The following is a 23,292-nucleotide window of genomic DNA, read 5'->3' on the forward strand; positions in this document are numbered from 1 at the left end:
TTTCTCTCCCCCCCCCCAACCTTTGTTGTTCCCGTCAGCAAAGCGATTTTCTCGTATTTAATAAACACAACAACCAAAACACAAATTACTAAGATAAGTTTGAGGCCAGCTTATCTTTTTGCAGATTGATAGGTGAAAAAACGATCCTCATTATGGCACTCTAAAAAGATGTCCAAAAATTGGGACATTGACCCTAAATGAAAATGAGTCCGCATAGGTTGCACATGGCCAACAACGATAAGATACTTCATCTTTCCATCCCTTCCCTCGAGAGTAGCACTAAACCCTCCCCACAAAGAGTTAGTCAAAGACGCAATGGTGGAGGTTCGCCGCCGTGTCTCGTCTTCCAGTGGTGGCCTCTTGAAGAGCCTTTCCCTGCTCATAACCACCTCTTGGACTTGTCTTACTCCCCCGGACCTGTTTTCTGTGGGGCCTCCTGCTACCGTGTCCCCTGCAGAAATGGATGTTAGAGGGCCCCGTGGAAGGTGCAGAAGCAGCCCTCTCCTCCCTCCCTCAAAGTGCAACACCCCACGGTAGCCCCACGAGAAACGGCAACAAGCCTGCGTCGCCACAGTCGGACTTTGGCCAACAATTCGCAGCCCTGATGGCCATGTTACAGGATATCGGGGCCAATATCAAAGTTGGTCCGGCCGGCTACGTAAAGCAGAATGTCGGCTGACCTGGCCAATATGAAATTAGCCAAGCTGGGTTGGCAGAGTGAATGGTGGCTGACCAAGCTAGTGGGGAGCCTGGAGAAGATTAAGGGAGAGTCAAGAGGGAGATCATAGAAAGTAGAGGGAGAACAAATAAATTAAAACAGATGGAGAGAACCAGAACCAAGGGGAGGGAGAAAATAAAATAGCAGAGGTGTGGAACGGAACAAGTGGGAAATAAAATGGAAACAGAAACAGTGCCATAGCAAGAAAGAGAAGAAAATAAAACAGAGATAGCATTAGAGACAATGCTGGAGGAAGCTGGAAGGGCACCCGGTAGGGTGCATACCTCCGTCCCGTAATGACTGATCCACGAGAACATATCTGGCCCACTACATTTTTGAAATAACATGCTATATATAGTTGTGGGCCCGATCTCTCAATGGTGAAGAATCACTTAAAAATTCAAGGATCCAGATCTGGATCTTCACCAAAATCTAATCAGTTCGTCCTTTACTGTCACACACCGAACCGTCGACAAAATTTCATCCGGATCTGTCCACAACTTTTTGAGATATCGTGCATACAAACAAACAGACCGACAGGGGTGAAAATATAACCTCCTTCACCTTCAGTGGCGGAGGTAATCAGAACACAACAAAGTGAACAGCAGGAAAAGGGGGAAACACCAACAGCAAGGCGAAGGGAGAAAGTAGACGGAGACAGACAAACAAGGGATGCAGGTAACAATGAGGGGTAGGGGAGAACGCAAAGGATGGACAATATGGATACATTAGAATTTTTTGGAGGGGATGAGGTGGATTAACAGGTGCAGAAAATATCATAATTTTGGATGGGGGATGACTTGAGATGGTAGAGAACAGCTGTTTTGAACACGTGGAGGGAAGAAAGAGATGGAAGAGAGGATGGGAGTGGGTTCCACAAGCGGGGAAAAAAAGAGGAACAAATGAGTGGAGGTGAGCAGTGGTTCTGGATTTAAACAGTTTCACGGATTGGGGCTGCTTGTGCAACGTGTACGTCCTGCAGATACCTGGGGAGAGAAAAAATAGAAAGAGACGGGCAAAAAAGGGATGCAGGTAACGATGAGGGGTAAGGTAACACAAGGCATGGACAATATACATGAGCAAAATTTGAGAGGGTTGTTGAGAAAGTAGATGGAAGGGTTTGCAGCACAGTTCTCAGGAGAGAGAGAGAGAGAGAGAGAGAGAGAGAGAGAGAGAGAGAGAGAGAGAGAGAGAGAGACAGAGAGAGACAGAGAGAGAGAGAGAGAGAGAGAGAGAGAGAGAGAGAGAGAGAGAGAGAGAGAGAGAGAGAGAGAGAGAGAGAGAGAGAGAGAGAGAGAGAGAGAGAGAGAGAGAGAGAGAGAGAGAGAGAGAGAGAGACACAGAGAGAGAGAGAGAGATACAGAGAGAGAGAGAGAGAGAGAGAGAGACACAGAGAGAGAGAGAGAGAGAGAGAGAGAGAGAGAGAGAGAGAGAGAGAGAGAGAGAGAGAGAGAGAGAGAGAGAGAGAGAGAGAGAGAGAGAGAGAGAGAGAGAGAGAGAGAGAGAGAGAGAGAGAGAGAGAGAGAGAGAGAGAGAGAGAGAGAGAGAGAGAGAGAGAGAGAGAGAGAGAGAGAGAGAGAGAGAGAGAGATATATATATATATATATATATATATATATATATATATATATATATATATATATATATATATATATATATATATATATATATATATATATATATATATATATATATATATATACAGAGATACAGAGAGAGATATATACAGAGATACAGAGATACACATTTGTATATATATATATATATATATATATATATATATATATATATATATATATATATCTCACAGTATATATATATGTATATATTGTTGCGGATTCGCGCCCGCCGGCGTGCGGACGGCCACGTAACTCGAATCGCGGCACGTCGCCCACCGGACGGACAATCCAGTCGTGACCCTCTCGGACTAACGCCGGGAACCAGTCACGGATGGACCTTTCGGTCTCACCACGATCGTGCCAATCGGCCCCCGCGTGGGATAGGGTTGCTCGCCAAATTCGACCTACCTAAGTACCCACACGGAGGGTAGACCGGGCGATCGCACCTCGCCGCAGGTCGACCTCGGACACGGGCCACTTTAAGCGACCCGTTCCGTACTATCGGGATAACCGAGCGGTGTTATTCGTCGGCCTCGACGGTTCGATTAATTATCGGGCGTTTTAGCCCACGACCAACCCTTTACGTGAAGCAAGATGGAGATTCAATGAAAGAAAAGACGAAGCGAAGCGGGAAAACAGTTCAACAATAAGCACATTTATTTCGCGATGAACGGAAAGCACACATATACAATTCCACCAAAAGCACATGTAAAAGAAGAAGACAATGCAATATTACACAAAAAGCAAATGCAACAATGCAGATCTATCCGACTACCGGGCACACGGCAACACTTATACAATTTTACTTCACAGACGGCGCCGACAACACATATTCCCAAAGCAAAAGAAAAGAGAACCACCCTCCAGGATGAGGGGGTAGGCGGGCCTGGGGCCGAGACCGTGTCGGGCCTACCCGTCTGATGATGAGACGCGGAGTGGCGGCGGTGCCTCAACTCCGCTGGCCTCGCGGACAGTCTGGTAGGGGGTGGGAAGGGGGCCCCCTTTGTCGCACTATCTCAGCGCGGGGGGGGAAACAGGAGGGGGTTGCTGATGCTCGGGGGAAGGAGGATATTACCCTGTCTCGGGTCCCGTGGCGAGCGTCTCCTCCACCTCGGTCGCGTTGCTGGCCTCTCTCTGTGCAGCTCCCGGCACCGACGCGAGCACCCCCTCGTCCGCCTTCGCCGCCGTCACCTCTCCACAGCTCCGTCCTCTTCACTCTGACTAGTACCACTTCTTTCCCGCTCCACCGACGACTCTCTTGAATTCCGCACACTCAACTCTCAACTTCCAACTGAACTCTTACTCAACTTGTCTGACGAACGCAGTCGTTTTTATAAGCCCCGTGGCTTCGCTCTTTCACCCTTGACCCTCTGCCTCCGACCCTTCACCTCTCTTGCTGGCTCCCCATTGGCCCGAGGAAAAGTGGGCGTGAATGCTTTTTGATCCATGAATTTGCATATAGCGACCGCCCTCCAACGCCCTGGAGGCGGGGCCAAATCGCCCCTCGCTCACCGATTGGACGGAACAAAAGTGGGCGTGAGTCGTTTTTGATCCGTTTTTCTGCGGAAAGTCCGTGATGTTTTTGAACACGCTGCTCGGTGCGCGCCCCACACGAGTCCAGCATCGGTGCCCACGAGTGGCGCGAGATGACGGTGATGCGATGGTGGCGAGTTGTGACGGTAAAGGTCGTGGCGGTTGTGGTGAAGCGGCGTTGTGGTTGTTGTTGTGATGGCTGTTGAGACGTGGTTGGTGGTGGTAATAATGGCGGCTGGTCCAAAATAAAGATAGTAAAAGAAAAACGGCCATCCTGAAGAGTCGCAGCCCGCATGAATGACATTTATTCCCTCTAGACAACGAACGGGCTTGGGCCTAACTACACATGTACTTACAGAGATATCTCACCTAAGGGACCTGAATGGTGGTTTGCGAATTTGGTAACCACAACACTACCCCCTCCCCTTTTTACAGACTCGTCCCGAGTCGTCAAATTTTCGTGTGCCATCATGTGTAGTTTTACCCTAGTACATTTTACCGACGGATCCCTGAGTGCGACATTCATGGTATTCGTGTCCCCAAAATAAATAACCTGAAGGCTGAGTAACTACCTAAACAAACTCACTCACATGGACGACTTAAATAAAATTGCCGGCGCTAGGACAGACATGCCGGGGGCGCACTCATATTTACAGTACATCTTAACCTTAACTAACAAATTTTACACTAAACCATGGCCCAGGATTACTGAACTCTGCAAAAAGAAAGCAGTGAGCAGGGAGCCAGGCTGCCCGCATGCAGTCTCTGGCTCAAAACAATGCAGGTGACAGGGAACGTGGCCGGCTGCTCACACGCAGTCCAAGGCCTTCCCTTTTGAACTGAACGCAGTGGACCACAACGGTGCATGGGCCGCACAAACGTAGTCTCCGTGCCAGCTCAAGTGGCACACGCAATGAACACAACGAATGGATGGATGAATGGATGGACGCAAACACGGTGCACGGGCCGCCACTGCAGGCCCGTGTTGTAGCTGCCAACAGGGCAGTTCTTGCAGCTTGCAAACTGTTGCCTTGCGGATCCTGGCGCACATGGAAATGAACAGGGGGGGGGGGCAAAGCAAAAATTGAACGGGGCTGGTGAACAGGGGCAGTGGGCATGGCATGGCAAAGGCAGCAGGCAAACACAGCCCGCAGAATAAGGCCGCTGCAGGCAAACACAGCCGGCAGATGAACTGGCCGGCACAGGCCTTGAAGTACCACAGCTGCAGATGATCCGGCCGGCACAGGCCTTGCAGCAAAACAACAGCTGCCGATGAAGTGGGCCGGCCTCTGCCTTGCAGCAACACAGCCAGCAGATGAAGCTGGCCAGCCTTTGCCGTTCAGTGGAGGTTGGTGGAGGGAGTGGGGTGGTGCTGGCCACTCAGAAGGCGGGCTCGGACCTACCTACCTGTCTCCCTCCCACCTATCGCCTTTGCCTGTCACTGTACATACCCACTCCCTTAATTTGTCAAACCCCAATTTAGCCCCAACTTATTATTTTTTTATTTTTACCTCCCCACTATAAATCGTCCCCTAACCCCCTGTACTGTCCTTGTTCGGCTAACCTATCCTGTCACCTAGCCTACTCCCAACCCCTACGTTCCCTTCCCGGAGGGGAATAAGGGAGAGCTAATGTCCTGTGTCGAGGCCCAACTCAAGCCTCAGAATGGCCTCCCCAGAGTTCGGCGATCTATAACACGAAGTGGGTCCAGCGGCCCACAACGAGAGCGAGGGGATGGATGGTGCGGAGGGGTACACTTCCTAATCTACCCTATCCATTTAACTGTTAAACTACCCCGGGGCTTTCAACAAGCGCCTCTCGCTTAAACTATTGGATCTAACAACCCAGATTCCCGTCGCCTGTGTTGGTGTCCTCACAATTTCGGGCCTCGCCCCCCAATTTTCTCTCCGTGCCCTCACACGGTCTCATGGCTGGGACACGTGGCTCCCTTTGGCAGGCACGACCCTCTGCCGAATCTCCCGCTATGGCACCCCCGGGCACTACACTGCCTCCGAGCCTACCAGCTCCCTAAACACCGGGGAGTGCCCCCCATGGCACCTCCCCTGAAACGCACACATGGCAGGCTGGCTTCCCGGGCCCCTTTCCGAGGGTCACCCGTGCCCACAACACTGCCCACGCGGCTAATGGCGCCCCGGGCCCCCGCACCCAGCAGGCGCACCCGTGCCCACTACGCTATCCCGGCCCCCCATGGGCCCCTTGGCCTACCACGGCCGACTAGCCTGGTGCCCGGGGTACCCACTCAGCGATACTCACCTTTCGCAGCCACGCTCCCAAGCCCGTCAACAGGGCTCCTGCACCCCTCCAAATGGGTTTCGAGCCTACATTCACACCAACAACAAAACGACCTCCATTTTGTAAATTTGACTAACCCCGCAAACTCACTCTACACTGACCCCGGGTCCCTTGGGCGGGAGTCACTCCTCCCCCAATCACTCATCGCACCATGCATTCCCCATTCGCTCCATACACACAGACCCGCTGGCCTCACTCACTCATCATGTACTCACCTCACAACTCACAACTCTTCAACACACACACCGCTGAACTCTGCCATCCTTCTAACTACATCCCCTAACTAACTCGTGCTCCCACGTCGTCCCTTAAACTACAGCACGTTCCTTTTAACACTACGTAGCTAAACTACGTCCCCTCTACACACTCACAAGTCTGTCACTGTCTCCAAATAATCCCATTAATCAATTTCCCAACCTAAATCTGGCTACAATCCCTCTAACTAATCCATTCCACGGACTCCATGAGGACTTACCCCTGCCCCATGGAGTCGGTCTAGCTAAGCTAACCCTTCCCCCTAACTAGTTTCCATCCTGTGCCCTGGGTAAGGGGTATCTCCCCCCCTAGCCCTGGATTCCTGTGCACCCGAAAGTGAGGCTTGTTTTTTTTTTTTGTTTTTTTTTTTTCATGCGCATCACCAGCGCGGCAACTCACAGCTCGCGCACTTTGCACCTGCCCGTGTCGTCATGCAGCTGCACTTGTACCTCGTCCCTCCTTGGACGGTACCATCCGGCAGGGATACCCCTCCTGCCGGATTCCAACCCCACGTGCAGCCATGGCGTCACCGTGCGCATAAAAAAACACAAGCCCCACGTCTCGAGGGGTTCCCCACGCGAACACATGTGCTTTGCCCGTTGGAGCTTAACACACACGATCGCGTGGAGAACCCGTCCGGTCCGAATCCGTAATCCTGCCTAAACTTTGTCCGTCCGCGGGATCGGCAAATCCACCGCGTGCGTTTCCGGACCGGGACTTCACTCTCGCAAGCGAGCACGTGGGGCCTCGTGCGTTGCACAGCACGGACCTCGTGCTCACTGCTGGTGAACCCGGCACGGTCCCCGAAACAGCTACAGCCGCTACTCGGCTTTCTTTCCTTACATGTCGCCGTCGTCGCCATTCCACACACGCACTCCCGCGTGTTACGACGCTCACACTCCATTCCATTACATTCACACCGGGAGACGCGGCTGCGTGCTCCCGCATGCCCACCGACATCTCCCTTACATACCGCTCTCTCACACACACGGTCTCCCTTGCATAAACCATACCACTCACACGTGGTGCTCCATTCACTCGCGGTTCCTCATCCACACACCGTGCCTCACTCATACACCGTGCCTCACTCACACACGCGGGGGCACTCATCCGCGGTGCTTCATCCACACACCATCCCTCACTCACACACGCGGGGGCACTCAACCGTGGTGCCTCATCCACACTGGCCGTTTCATCCACACACACGGCCTCTTCCACACACGGTGCCTCATCCACACACGGCGTGCTGGGAAGCACGTACTCCGGCACCATCGCCACCACACCACTCACACACGGGGTCGCTTCCACACACGGGGACGCACTCACACCTTGCACCACACACACAGGGACAACTACACTGGGGATTCGTGTCCCCACAAGGGTCTCCGGGGCCTCTATACCCCCAAGCTCTCCGTGCACCTGTCAACAGCACTCCTCCCCTCGACCTCGCAAAGCACGACCGAACTCACCTGGTCGTGACTCGCCTCAAGGGGGCATACTCCGTCGCCTGGTTCCTGGAGGAGGCTATCCCGCTGCCTCGCACCGGGTCCCTACCCAGTCCGCCAGCTCACCCCCATTATCCTCCACTACCTCCGTGTGTGTGTGTGCGTCACTTACCCCGTCTTCATCGTGTAGTCTTCCCTCTATCGTTCCCATCTCCCGTGTCTCTGCCAACTCAGTCACCTCTTCACCCTTTACCTCCCTTGTCTCAACTATTTTTATTTCCTTTGTCGTCACCTCGTGTCTCGTCTCACACGTCTTGGTCTCCCCATTTAATTTTTCCCTTTCGGTCATCGTCACGACGCTCGCCCAACACGCCCCCCCGAATTATTTTTTCACCCGCCTCCACCGCGGGCCTGTCAGCCGTTGCACCCCCACCCAGCTCGTTCGTTCCTTCACGTGGAGTCGCCATTTTGAGTTCCCTGCTAACGGCCCTCATGCCCGCCTGCAGGCATCGGCCCATGTTCTGCGTCTCACCCCACAGCTCTTTCATTTCTTCCCTCATTTGCTTGTTCATTCCTTTCATTTCGTTTTTCACTTCGTTTGTGTTTGTATCCATCTTTTCGTTCATGCTTTTTATTTCATCCATTTCTTGTGTATTCGCATCCATCCTTGCTGTCATTGCCGCCAGCATGGCGCATAGCTGGGCCATGTCGGGTGCGCTTGGGTGAGCCGTTTCGGCAAGGATCGGGGGGTTTTGGTGGAGAGGGGGAGGGGAGATGTCATACACCGCGGCCGCTGCCGCACCCATTTCGGGCTCTGGGTTCAGTTGGGCGAGTTCGTTTTCCTGTACAACCAACATTTCCTGCACGGGGATTTCATCCTGAGCCATGGATTCTACACATTCTACATCCATTTCTAATACCCCCGGCTCCCGCTCGCCTTGAGACGCCATCTTGCTTCTCTTAAAGAGTTAATTTGAATCGCTCGTAATTTGGAGGGAATCGGGGGTCGCTTCTCTCACCCCTGGACCGATTCCCGTGAATTTAATTGGAGACAGGAGAGCCCGTTCTCCGATACCAGTGCCGCGAGGAGGGCGATGAGTTTGTATCGCACGACCTGACACCAGTGTTGCGGATTCGCGCCCGCCGGCGTGCGGACGGCCACGTAACTCGAATCGCGGCACGTCGCCCACCGGACGGACAATCCAGTCGTGACCCTCTCGGACTAACGCCGGGAACCAGTCACGGATGGACCTTTCGGTCTCACCACGATCGTGCCAATCGGCCCCCGCGTGGGATAGGGTTGCTCGCCAAATTCGACCTACCTAAGTACCCACACGGAGGGTAGACCGGGCGATCGCACCTCGCCGCAGGTCGACCTCGGACACGGGCCACTTTAAGCGACCCGTTCCGTACTATCGGGATAACCGAGCGGTGTTATTCGTCGGCCTCGACGGTTCGATTAATTATCGGGCGTTTTAGCCCACGACCAACCCTTTACGTGAAGCAAGATGGAGATTCAATGAAAGAAAAGACGAAGCGAAGCGGGAAAACAGTTCAACAATAAGCACATTTATTTCGCGATGAACGGAAAGCACACATATACAATTCCACCAAAAGCACATGTAAAAGAAGAAGACAATGCAATATTACACAAAAAGCAAATGCAACAATGCAGATCTATCCGACTACCGGGCACACGGCAACACTTATACAATTTTACTTCACAGACGGCGCCGACAACACATATTCCCAAAGCAAAAGAAAAGAGAACCACCCTCCAGGATGAGGGGGGTAGGCGGGCCTGGGGCCGAGACCGTGTCGGGCCTACCCGTCTGATGATGAGACGCGGAGCGGCGGCGGTGCCTCAACTCCGCGGGCCTCGCGGACAGTGTCTGGTAGGGGGTGGGAAGGGGGCCCCCTTTGTCGCACTATCTCAGCGCGGGGGGGGAAACAGGAGGGGGTTGCTGATGCTCGGGGGAAGGAGGATATTACCCTGTCTCGGGTCCCGCGGCGAGCGTCTCCTCCACCTCGGTCGCGTTGCTGGCCTCTCTCTGTGCAGCTCCCGGCACCGACGCGAGCACCCCCTCGTCCGCCTTCGCCGCCGTCACCTCTCCACAGCTCCGTCCTCTTCACTCTGACTAGTACCACTTCTTTCCCGCTCCACCGACGACTCTCTTGAATTCCGCACACTCAACTCTCAACTTCCAACTGAACTCTTACTCAACTTGTCTGACGAACGCAGTCGTTTTTATAAGCCCCGTGGCTTCGCTCTTTCACCCTTGACCCTCTGCCTCCGACCCTTCACCTCTCTTGCTGGCTCCCCATTGGCCCGAGGAAAAGTGGGCGTGAATGCTTTTTGATCCATGAATTTGCATATAGCGACCGCCCTCCAACGCCCTGGAGGCGGGGCCAAATCGCCCCTCGCTCACCGATTGGACGGAACAAAAGTGGGCGTGAGTCGTTTTTGATCCGTTTTTCTGCGGAAAGTCCGTGATGTTTTTGAACACGCTGCTCGGTGCGCGCCCCACACGAGTCCAGCATCGGTGCCCACGAGTGGCGCGAGATGACGGTGATGCGATGGTGGCGAGTTGTGACGGTAAAGGTCGTGGCGGTTGTGGTGAAGCGGCGTTGTGGTTGTTGTTGTGATGGCTGTTGAGACGTGGTTGGTGGTGGTAATAATGGCGGCTGGTCCAAAATAAAGATAGTAAAAGAAAAACGGCCATCCTGAAGAGTCGCAGCCCGCATGAATGACATTTATTCCCTCTAGACAACGGGCTTGGGCCTAACTACACATGTACTTACAGAGATATCTCACCTAAGGGACCTGAATGGTGGTTTGCGAATTTGGTAACCACAACACTACCCCCTCCCCTTTTTACAGACTCGTCCCGAGTCGTCAAATTTTCGTGTGCCATCATGTGTAGTTTTACCCTAGTACATTTTACCGACGGATCCCTGAGTGCGACATTCATGGTATTCGTGTCCCCAAAATAAATAACCTGAAGGCTGAGTAACTACCTAAACAAACTCACTCACATGGACGACTTAAATAAAATTGCCGGCGCTAGGACAGACATGCCGGGGGCGCACTCATATTTACAGTACATCTTAACCTTAACTAACAAATTTTACACTAAACCATGGCCCAGGATTACTGAACTCTGCAAAAAGAAAGCAGTGAGCAGGGAGCCAGGCTGCCCGCATGCAGTCTCTGGCTCAAAACAATGCAGGTGACAGGGAACGTGGCCGGCTGCTCACACGCAGTCCAAGGCCTTCCCTTTTGAACTGAACGCAGTGGACCACAACGGTGCATGGGCCGCACAAACGTAGTCTCCGTGCCAGCTCAAGTGGCACACGCAATGAACACAACGAATGGATGGATGAATGGATGGACGCAAACACGGTGCACGGGCCGCCACTGCAGGCCCGTGTTGTAGCTGCCAACAGGGCAGTTCTTGCAGCTTGCAAACTGTTGCCTTGCGGATCCTGGCGCACATGGAAATGAACAGGGGGGGCAAAGCAAAAATTGAACGGGGCTGGTGAACAGGGGCAGTGGGCATGGCATGGCAAAGGCAGCAGGCAAACACAGCCCGCAGAATAAGGCCGCTGCAGGCAAACACAGCCGGCAGATGAACTGGCCGGCACAGGCCTTGAAGTACCACAGCTGCAGATGATCCGGCCGGCACAGGCCTTGCAGCAAAACAACAGCTGCCGATGAAGTGGGCCGGCCTCTGCCTTGCAGCAACACAGCCAGCAGATGAAGCTGGCCAGCCTTTGCCGTTCAGTGGAGGTTGGTGGAGGGAGTGGGGTGGTGCTGGCCACTCAGAAGGCGGGCTCGGACCTACCTACCTGTCTCCCTCCCACCTATCGCCTTTGCCTGTCACTGTACATACCCACTCCCTTAATTTGTCAAACCCCAATTTAGCCCCAACTTATTATTTTTTTATTTTTACCTCCCCACTATAAATCGTCCCCTAACCCCTGTACTGTCCTTGTTCGGCTAACCTATCCTGTCACCTAGCCTACTCCCAACCCCTACGTTCCCTTCCCGGAGGGGAATAAGGGAGAGCTAATGTCCTGTGTCGAGGCCCAACTCAAGCCTCAGAATGGCCTCCCCAGAGTTCGGCGATCTATAACACGAAGTGGGTCCAGCGGCCCACAACGAGAGCGAGGGGATGGATGGTGCGGAGGGGTACACTTCCTAATCTACCCTATCCATTTAACTGTTAAACTACCCCGGGGCTTTCAACAAGCGCCTCTCGCTTAAACTATTGGATCTAACAACCCAGATTCCCGTCGCCTGTGTTGGTGTCCTCACAATTTCGGGCCTCGCCCCCCAATTTTCTCTCCGTGCCCTCACACGGTCTCATGGCTGGGACACGTGGCTCCCTTTGGCAGGCACGACCCTCTGCCGAATCTCCCGCTATGGCACCCCGGGCACTACACTGCCTCCGAGCCTACCAGCTCCCTAAACACCGGGAGTGCCCCCATGGCACCTCCCCTGAAACGCACACATGGCAGGCTGGCTTCCCGGGCCCCTTTCCGAGGGTCACCCGTGCCCACAACACTGCCCACGCGGCTAATGGCGCCCCGGGCCCCCGCACCCAGCAGGCGCACCCGTGCCCACTACGCTATCCCGGCCCCCCATGGGCCCCTTGGCCTACCACGGCCGACTAGCCTGGTGCCCGGGGTACCCACTCAGCGATACTCACCTTTCGCAGCCACGCTCCCAAGCCCGTCAACAGGGCTCCTGCACCCCTCCAAATGGGTTTCGAGCCTACATTCACACCAACAACAAAACGACCTCCATTTTGTAAATTTGACTAACCCCGCAAACTCACTCTACACTGACCCCGGGGTCCCTTGGGCGGGAGTCACTCCTCCCCCCAATCACTCATCGCACCATGCATTCCCCATTCGCTCCATACACACAGACCCGCTGGCCTCACTCACTCATCATGTACTCACCTCACAACTCACAACTCTTCAACACACACACCGCTGAACTCTGCCATCCTTCTAACTACATCCCCTAACTAACTCGTGCTCCCACGTCGTCCCTTAAACTACAGCACGTTCCTTTTAACACTACGTAGCTAAACTACGTCCCCTCTACACACTCACAAGTCTGTCACTGTCTCCAAATAATCCCATTAATCAATTTCCCAACCTAAATCTGGCTACAATCCCTCTAACTAATCCATTCCACGGACTCCATGAGGACTTACCCCTGCCCCATGGAGTCGGTCTAGCTAAGCTAACCCTTCCCCCTAACTAGTTTCCATCCTGTGCCCTAGGTAAGGGGGTCTTCCACCCCTTGCCCAGGAATCCTGTGCACCCGAAAGTGAGGCTTGTTTTTTTTTTTTGTTTTTTTTTTTTCATGCGCATCACCAGCGCGGCAACTCACAGCTCGCGCACTTTGCACCTGCCCGTGTCGTCATGCAGCTGCACTTGTACCTCGTCCCTCCTTGGACGGTACCATCCGGCAGGGATACCCCTCCTGCCGGATTCCAACCCCACGTGCAGCCATGGCGTCACCGTGCGCATAAAAAAACACAAGCCCCACGTCTCGAGGGGTTCCCCACGCGAACACATGTGCTTTGCCCGTTGGAGCTTAACACACACGATCGCGTGGAGAACCCGTCCGGTCCGAATCCGTAATCCTGCCTAAACTTTGTCCGTCCGCGGGATCGGCAAATCCACCGCGTGCGTTTCCGGACCGGGACTTCACTCTCGCAAGCGAGCACGTGGGGGCCTCGTGCGTTGCACAGCACGGACCTCGTGCTCACTGCTGGTGAACCCGGCACGGTCCCCGAAACAGCTACAGCCGCTACTCGGCTTTCTTTCCTTACATGTCGCCGTCGTCGCCATTCCACACACGCACTCCCGCGTGTTACGACGCTCACACTCCATTCCATTACATTCACACCGGGAGACGCGGCTGCGTGCTCCCGCATGCCCACCGACATCTCCCTTACATACCGCTCTCTCACACACACGGTCTCCCTTGCATAAACCATACCACTCACACGTGGTGCTCCATTCACTCGCGGTTCCTCATCCACACACCGTGCCTCACTCATACACCGTGCCTCACTCACACACGCGGGGGCACTCATCCGCGGTGCTTCATCCACACACCATCCCTCACTCACACACGCGGGGGCACTCAACCGTGGTGCCTCATCCACACTGGCCGTTTCATCCACACACACACGGCCTCTTCCACACACGGTGCCTCATCCACACACGGCGTGCTGGGAAGCACGTACTCCGGCACCATCGCCACCACACCACTCACACACGGGGTCGCTTCCACACACGGGGACGCACTCACACCTTGCACCACACACACAGGGACAACTACACTGGGGATTCGTGTCCCCACAAGGGTCTCCGGGGCCTCTATACCCCCAAGCTCTCCGTGCACCTGTCAACAGCACTCCTCCCCTCGACCTCGCAAAGCACGACCGAACTCACCTGGTCGTGACTCGCCTCAAGGGGGCATACTCCCTCCCCTCGTTCCTGGAGGAGGCTATCCCGCTGCTCGCACCGGGTCCCTACCCAGTCCGCCAGCTTACCCCCATTATCCTCCACTACCTCCGTGTGTGTGTGTGCGTCACTTACCCCGTCTTCATCGTGTAGTCTTCCCTCTATCGTTCCCATCTCCCGTGTCTCTGCCAACTCAGTCACCTCTTCACCCTTTACCTCCCTTGTCTCAACTATTTTTATTTCCTTTGTCGTCACCTCGTGTCTCGTCTCACACGTCTTGGTCTCCCCATTTAATTTTTCCCTTTCGGTCATCGTCACGACGCTCGCCCAACACGCCCCCCCGAATTATTTTTTCACCCGCCTCCACCGCGGGCCTGTCAGCCGTTGCACCCCCACCCAGCTCGTTCGTTCCTTCACGTGGAGTCGCCATTTTGAGTTCCCTGCTAACGGCCCTCATGCCCGCCTGCAGGCATCGGCCCATGTTCTGCGTCTCACCCCACAGCTCTTTCATTTCTTCCCTCATTTGCTTGTTCATTCCTTTCATTTCGTTTTTCACTTCGTTTGTGTTTGTATCCATCTTTTCGTTCATGCTTTTTATTTCATCCATTTCTTGTGTATTCGCATCCATCCTTGCTGTCATTGCCGCCAGCATGGCGCATAGCTGGGCCATGTCGGGTGCGCTTGGGTGAGCCGTTTCGGCAAGGATCGGGGGGTTTTGGTGGAGAGGGGGAGGGGAGATGTCATACACCGCGGCCGCTGCCGCACCCATTTCGGGCTCTGGGTTCAGTTGGGCGAGTTCGTTTTCCTGTACAACCAACATTTCCTGCACGGGGATTTCATCCTGAGCCATGGATTCTACACATTCTACATCCATTTCTAATACCCCCGGCTCCCGCTCGCCTTGAGACGCCATCTTGCTTCTCTTAAAGAGTTAATTTGAATCGCTCGTAATTTGGAGGGAATCGGGGGTCGCTTCTCTCACCCCTGGACCGATTCCCGTGAATTTAATTGGAGACAGGAGAGCCCGTTCTCCGATACCAGTGCCGCGAGGAGGGCGATGAGTTTGTATCGCACGACCTGACACCAGTGTTGCGGATTCGCGCCCGCCGGCGTGCGGACGGCCACGTAACTCGAATCGCGGCACGTCGCCCACTGGACGGACAATCCAGTCGTGACCCTCTCGGACTAACGCCGGGAACCAGTCACGGGTGAACCTTTCGGTCTCACCACGATCGTGCCAATCGGCCCCCGCGTGGGATAGGGTTGCTCGCCAAATTCGACCTACCTAAGTACCCACACGGAGGGTAGACCGGGCGATCGCACCTCGCCGCAGATCGACCTCGGACACGGGCCACTTTAAGCGACCCATTCCGTACTATCGGGATAACCGAGCGGTGTTATTCGTCGGCCTCGACGGTTCGATTAATTATCCGGCGTTTTAGCCCACGACCAACCCTTTACGTGAAGCAAGATGGAGATTCAATGAAAGAAAAGACGAAGCGAAGCGGGAAAACAGTTCAACAATAAGCACATTTATTTCGCGATGAACGGAAAGCACACATATACAATTCCACCAAAAGCACATGTAAAAGAAGAAGACAATGCAATATTACACAAAAAGCAAATGCAACAATGCAGATCTATCCGACTACCGGGCACACGGCAACACTTATACAATTTTACTTCACAGACGGCGCCGACAACACATATTCCCAAAGCAAAAGAAAAGAGAACCACCCTCCAGGATGAGGGGGGTAGGCGGGCCTGGGGCCGAGACCGTGTTGGGCCTACCTGTCTGATGATGAGACGCGGAGCGGCGGCGGTGCCTCAACTCCGCGGGCCTCGCGGACAGTGTCTGGTAGGGGGTGGGAAGGGGGCCCCCTTTGTCGCACTATCTCAGCGCGGGGGGAAACAGGAGGGGGTTGCTGATGCTCGGGGGAAGGAGGATATTACCCTGTCTCGGGTCCCGCGGCGAGCGTCTCCTCCTCCACCTCGGTCGCGTTGCTGGCCTCTCTCTGTGCAGCTCCCGGCACCGACGCGAGCACCCCCTCGTCCGCCTTCGCCGCCGTCACCTCTCCACAGCTCTGTCCTCTTCACTCTGACTAGTACCACTTCTTTCCCGCTCCACCGACGACTCTCTTGAATTCCGCACACTCAACTCTCAACTTCCAACTGAACTCTTACTCAACTTGTCTGACGAACGCAGTCGTTTTTATAAGCCCCGTGGCTTCGCTCTTTTACCCTTGACCCTCTGCCTCCGACCCTTCACCTCTCTTGCTGGCTCCCCATTGGCCCGAGGAAAAGTGGGCGTGAATGCTTTTTGATCCATGAATTTGCATATAGCGACCGCCCTCCAACGCCCTGGAGGCGGGGCCAAATCGCCCCTCGCTCACCGATTGGACGGAACAAAAGTGGGCGTGAGTCGTTTTTGATCCGTTTTTCTGCGGAAAGTCCGTGATGTTTTTGAACACGCTGCTCGGTGCGCGCCCCGCACGAGTCCAGCATCGGTGCCCACGAGTGGCGCGAGATGACGGTGATGCGATGGTGGCGAGTTGTGACGGTAAAGGTCGTGGCGGTTGTGGTGAAGCGGCGTTGTGGTTGGTGGTTGTTGTGATGGCTGTTGAGACGTGGTTGGTGGTGGTAATAATGGCGGCTGGTCCAAAATAAAGATAGTAAAAGAAAAACGGCTATCCTGAAGAGTCGCAGCCCGCATGAATGACATTTATTCCCTCTAGACAACGGGCTTGGGCCTAACTACACATGTACTTACAGAGATATCTCACCTAAGGGACCTGAATGGTGGTTTGCGAATTTGGTCAACCACAACAATATATATATATATATATATATATATATATATATATATATATATATATATATATATATATATATATATATATATATGTATGTATGTATGTATATGTATGTATGTATGTATATATATGTATATATATATGTATATATATATGTATGTATGTATGTATATATATGTATGTATATATATATATGTATGTATGTATATATATGTATGTATGTATATATATATATATATATATGTATGTATGTATATATCCCTCGAATTTGGCGAGCAACCCTATCCCACGCGGGGGCTGATTGGCTCGATCGCGGTGAGACCGAAAGGTCCACCCGTGACTGGTTCCCGGCGTTAGTCCGAGAGGGTCACGACTGGATTGTCCGTCCGGTGGGCGACGTGCCGCGATTCGAGTTACGTGGCCGTCAGCACGCCGGCGGGCGTGAATACCGCAACACTGGTGTCAGGTCGTGCGATATAAACTCATCGCCCTCCTCGCGGCACTGGTATCGGAGAACAGGAAAACGGGCTCTCCTGTCTCCGGCTAAATTCACGGGAATCGGTCCAGGGGTGAGAGAAGCGACCCCCGATTCCCTCCAAATTACGAGCGAGCAAATTAACCCTTCACGAGAAGCAAGATGGCGTCTCAAGGTGAGCGGGAGCCGGGGGTATTAGAAATGGATGTAGAATGTGTAGGATCCATGGTCCAGGATGGAATCCCCGAGCAGGAAATGTTGATTGTGCAGGAACACGGACTCGCCCAACTGAACCCAGGGCCCGAGGTGGGTGCGGCAGCGGCCGCGGTGTATGACACCTCCCCTCCCCCTCTCCACCAAAATCCTTCCCCAACCCCTGCCGAAACGGCTCACCCAAGCGCACCCGACATGACCCAGCTATTCACCATGCTGGCAAAAATGTATGCGGAAACGACAGCGAAGATGATTGCGAACATGAACAAGCAAATGGACGAAGTAAAAACGACGATGGATGCGAATACACAACAAATAAACGAAAAGATGGATACAAATACAAACGAAATGAAAGGCATGAACGAAAAGATGGATGCGAATACACAAAAAATGGATGAAAAAATGGATACAAATACAAATGAAGTGAAAACGACGATGGATGTGTAGCCATGCCCACGGGGAGGGGCATGATGATGATGCATGATGGGCGTGATGGTGGAGGAGTGGCCGTGGGGTTCGGCGAGGGATATGAGGTGTGCACGCCGTCTGAGGCGTCGTAGTAATGCTGGAGTCGGCCGGCTCGTGAGTGTACCGCGTACGGAATAAAGGAGAGCCGTGGGCACAGTACGCCCGCGCTCGCACTCGTGCAACACAGCCCGGCTCGACTGTTCCTCCGCTTCGTGTCTGCCTGCTAAGTATCTCCCAGTACAGTACAGTACAGTTGGCGACGAGGATCGGCGGATCGGCGTGTGTAAGGGCGGTTCCAAGCTACGGAACCAAGTGTCTCACGGAACATGGCGGAAGGTCGCGGCACGGCACACGGACGTGTACCCGTGTTACGTGGAGATGAGTTCGAGTTGTTTTCTGAACAGTTGGGTTGCTACTTTCGGGCAAATGATGTAGAGGATGAAGAGAAACGCAAGGCGATCTTGCTCGCCTCGCTATCAACGGAGCACTACCGCCTGCTGAGTGATTTGGTGGCTCCAAATAGACCCAGTGATGATATGCTATCCTTTCAGGACATCGTGACGAAAATGAAGACCCACTTGGCGCCGGAGAAGTCGTTACATCTCGCGCGGTTCCAGTTCGATCATCTCGCTAAGGGTGGCGAGGAGCGCGTTGCGGACTTCGTGGCACGAGTGAAGCATTCGGCTGTGCCTTGCAAATTCATGGCAGAGGAGCGTCCGACAAGGCTCAGAGATCGTTTTATTTCTGGTCTGCGAGACGCAAAGATGGTAGCGGCTATCCTGCGATTAACCGACATCACATTCGACTCGGCGGTCGTGACTGCTTCGTCTGTCGAACAGACGCTCACGGATGTCCGTGCCATTGCTGGCCAGGACGCAATGAGTAGCTCCAGCTGGAGTATGGCAGCTAATCCCGAAGTCAATGCGGTAATCGCACAAGTGCCGCGAGTCACGCAGCCCGGAGTCCGAGCGGTGGCTCAAGTGCCGCAGGTCGCACGCGCGCCTGGCGGTGCGGGACGAGGGGCACCGCAGCACGATCGCACCGGGAGCGAAGGGGCACCGCAGCACGGTCGCGCCTGGAGCGAAGGGACTTTCCGCGGCTGCTGGGGGTGTGGGGGTCCGCACCTGCGACAAATGTGCCCGTATAAGAACACCGTGTGTTTGCATTGTCACAAGGTGGGACATTTGAAGCGTGTGTGTCGGATGGCGGGAGCCTCCGTTGGGGTCTTGGGTGACGAGGTGCGAGAGGACCCCAGTGACCTGGAGATCGGCCTGCAACCGGGGCCTGACAATGCCGGCGAACCAGAGCGGGAGATGCAACCACGGTTGAGTCTGTTTTCCGTTGGTTCGGAGATGACGACGCCGTTCACGGTTGAAGTCGAAGTGAATGGCCAACCTACTGTGTTTTGCGTGGATACCGGGGCTGCGGTGTCGGTCATGGGTGAGCGGGCGGCTCGTGGTCTTCGCGGTATTCGCCTGGTCAAGACGGCCTTGTCGTTATACACGTACACCGGTGAAGCGATTGCACCGCTTGCGAGGGCCGACGTCTCAGTGCGCTACCGAGATCGACGGGCCCGGCTCTCGGTGTTCGTTGTACGAGGGGAGGGGCCCCCCCTGTTGGGTCGAGACTGGCTTGCGCACCTCGGACTGGGTCTCCGGTTCGTACCTCCAGATGTGCCGGTACTCTCTTCGAGGCCTTCATCGAGTACCGAGGGCGAGGCTCTGGCGGGCGGCGAGAGCCGTATCAGCTCTCGCGATGAGTTCCCGAGCTTCGCTCGCGATGAGTTCCCGCGCTGTGGCAAGGTTCGAGAGGCAATGCGCATCGGTGTGGTTCAGGCAGCTTCAACAGGTGGCGGTGGGCCCGTGGCGTTAAAGGGAGTCGCGAGTCGCAGCATCAAGTCGACAACCAAGAAGCGGACTCGTGATGCGGGTTGTGGGTTGTTGTTCATGGCATATGTGTTTTTCCTTGCTCTATTGATGCAGTTTAACGTTGTTGAAATAAATGCCAGCAGTTCTCGTGTAAAAGTGGATGTGACGGAGATCATTAAATGGGAATTGGATTATGATCAATGTGATGTAGGGGCTTCAGGGACGGTGGTGGCGAATAAAAAGGTTGAGTTGGCCGTCCACTGTCCCGGGCCGCAGGTAATTGCTTTGTCATGTGCTGGGATTTTATCAAAAAAGCGCGCTGTGCGGAAAAATGAATTTGCGATGCTTCGAGTATTATTCGTAATGATTTATAACGAGCCCATGATTGCAGTGTGGTTTAAGTGGAGTTGCTCCTGTCTAGCGGCCGTGTGGGTCTCGGAGATCGACTCGGCACCAAGACTGGTGCCCTGGTCTGCGTTACCTCCACCTCTGATTGCGAGCACAACTCGCTGTGTTCGCTCAAGGCCGTTTGGACGGGCGTTGGCGTCTCGACTGATGGTGGTGCGTGAGTTGTTTTGGCGCATTAAATGCATGCAGCCAGCGGCGCTATTCAGCGCCCCCGGCCAAGGTCTAAGGCTGGCGCCACGACTTCCAGATAGCGGGCTGCCGGCCTCGGGATGTTTATCTACGTCGGGTCTGCCTGGGGGGAGTGGGCCGGAGGCGTTTGATGGGGCCGGAGGAGGTTAGCTCGAGAGGTCGTTACGACCTTGGCCAGAGTCATGTCAGCATGGGCCACGTGGGGGGGGGGGCGTTTTTGCTGCATAATGCTGCTGTGCTTCTCATTTTGCTGCTTCATATCGGTAACGCGGTCAGACCTGACCTTTGCTGCTCCACTCGCTCACATCGACACATTATATGATGTGGTGTGCTATTTTCATTTTATTTCCATGATTATTATACGAAGTCCTTCGTGTTCTGCATGCTTCTTATAATACTGATCATTTAATAATCATACTTTTAGGAGGGAGGAGTGTGGTGTAGCCATGCCCACGGGGAGGGGCATGATGATGATGCATGATGGGCGTGATGGTGGAGGAGTGGCCGTGGGGTTCGGCGAGGGATATGAGGTGTGCACGCCGTCTGAGGCGTCGTAGTAATGCTGGAGTCGGCCGGCTCGTGAGTGTACCGCGTACGGAATAAAGGAGAGCCGCGGGCACAGTACGCCCGCGCTCGCACTCGTGCAACACAGCCCGGCTCGACTGTTCCTCCGCTTCGTGTCTGCCTGCTAAGTATCTCCCAGTACAGTACAGTACAGATGCGAATACACAGCAAATGAGGGAAGAAATGAAAAAGTTCCGGGGTGAGACGCAGAACATGGGCCGATGCCTGCAGGCGGGCATGAAGGCCGTGACAAAGGAAATAATAGTTGAGACAAGGGAGGTAAAGGGTGAAGAGTTGGGAGAGACACGGGAGATAGAAAAAATAGAGGAAAGACTACACGAGGAAGACGGGGTAAGTGACGCACACACACACACGGAGGTAGTGGAGGATAATGGGGGTGAGCTGGCGGACTGGGTGGAGACCCAGTGCGAGCACCTGGATGGCCTCCTCCAGGAACGAGGGGAGGGAGTCTGCCCCCTTGAGGTGAGTCACGACCAGGTGAGTTCGGTCGTGCTTTGCGAGGTTGAGAGGAGGAGTGCTGTGAACGGGTGCACGGAGAGCTTGGGGGGTATAGAGGCCCCGGAGACCCTTGTGGGGACACGAATCCCCAGTGTGGTTGTCCCGGTGTGTGTGGTGCAGGGTGTGAGTGCGTCCCCGTGTGTGGAAGCGACCCCGTGTGTGAGTGGTGTGGTGGCGATGGTGCCAGAGTACGTACTTCCCAGCACGCCGTGTGTGGATGAGGCACCGTGTATGGAAGAGGCCGTGTGTGTGAGTGAAACGGCCAGTATGAGTGAGGAACCGCGGGTGAGTGCCCCCGCGTGTATGAGTGAGGCACGGTGTGTGGATGAGGCACCGCGGTTGAGTGCCCCTGCGTGTATGAGTGAGGGACGTTGTGTGGAAGAGACCGCGTGTGTGAGTGTCGCCGTGTGTATGAGTGAGGTACCGCGGGTGAGTGCCCCCGCGTGTATGAGTGAGGCACGGTGTGTGGATGAGGCACAGCGGTTGAGTGCCCTCGCGTGTGTGGGTGAGGCACCGCGGGTGAGTGCCCCCGCGCGAGTGAATGGAGCACCACGTGTGAGTAGTATGGTTTGTGTGAGTAGTGAGGCACGCGTGAGTGAACGGCCGTGTGCAAGGTCGCTGTGTGCCAGGGAGACCGTGTGTGTGAGAGAGCGGTATGAGAGGGAGATGTCGGTTGGCATGCGGGAGCACGCAGCCGCGTCTCCCCGTGTGAATGTGATGGTGTGGACTGTGTGCGTCGAAACACGCAGGTGTGCGTGTGTGGAATGGCAACGACGACGGCGACAGAGTAAAGAAAGCCGGGTAGCGGCTGTAGTTGTTTCGGGGACCGTGCCGGGTTCGCCCAGCAGTGAGCACGCGGTTCGTGCTGTGCAACGCACGAGACCGCCACGTGCTCGCTTGCGAGAGTGAAGTCCCGGTCCGGAAACGCACGCGGTGGATTTGCCGATCCCGCGGACGGACAAAGTTTAGGCAGGTAAACGGATTTGGACCGGACGGGTTCTCCGCGCGATCGTGTGTGTTAAGCTCCAACGGGCAAAGCACATGTGTTCGCGTGGGGAACCCCTCGAGAAGTGGGGCTTGTGTTTTTTTTATGCGCACGGTGACGTCATGGCTGCACGTGGGGTTGGAATCCGGCAGGAGGGGTATCTCTGCCGGATGGCACCGTCCAAGGAGGGACGAGGAACACGTGCAGCTGCATGACGTCACGGGCAGGTGTAAAGTGCGCGAGCTCTGAGTTGCCGCGCAGGTGCTGCGCATAAAAAAAAAGAAAAAGACAAGCCTCACTTTCGGGTGCACAGGATTCCTGGACAAGGGGTGGAAGACCCCCTTGACCGGGGCACAGGATGGAAACTAGTTAGGGGGAAGGGTTAGCTTAGTTAGACCGACTTCATGGGGCAGGG

The sequence above is a fragment of the Eptatretus burgeri genome, chromosome 4 (assembly GCF_056783735.1).
Source record: "Eptatretus burgeri isolate ZD-2024b chromosome 4, Ebu_testis_v1, whole genome shotgun sequence".
Lineage (NCBI taxonomy): Eukaryota > Metazoa > Chordata > Myxini > Myxiniformes > Myxinidae > Eptatretus > Eptatretus burgeri.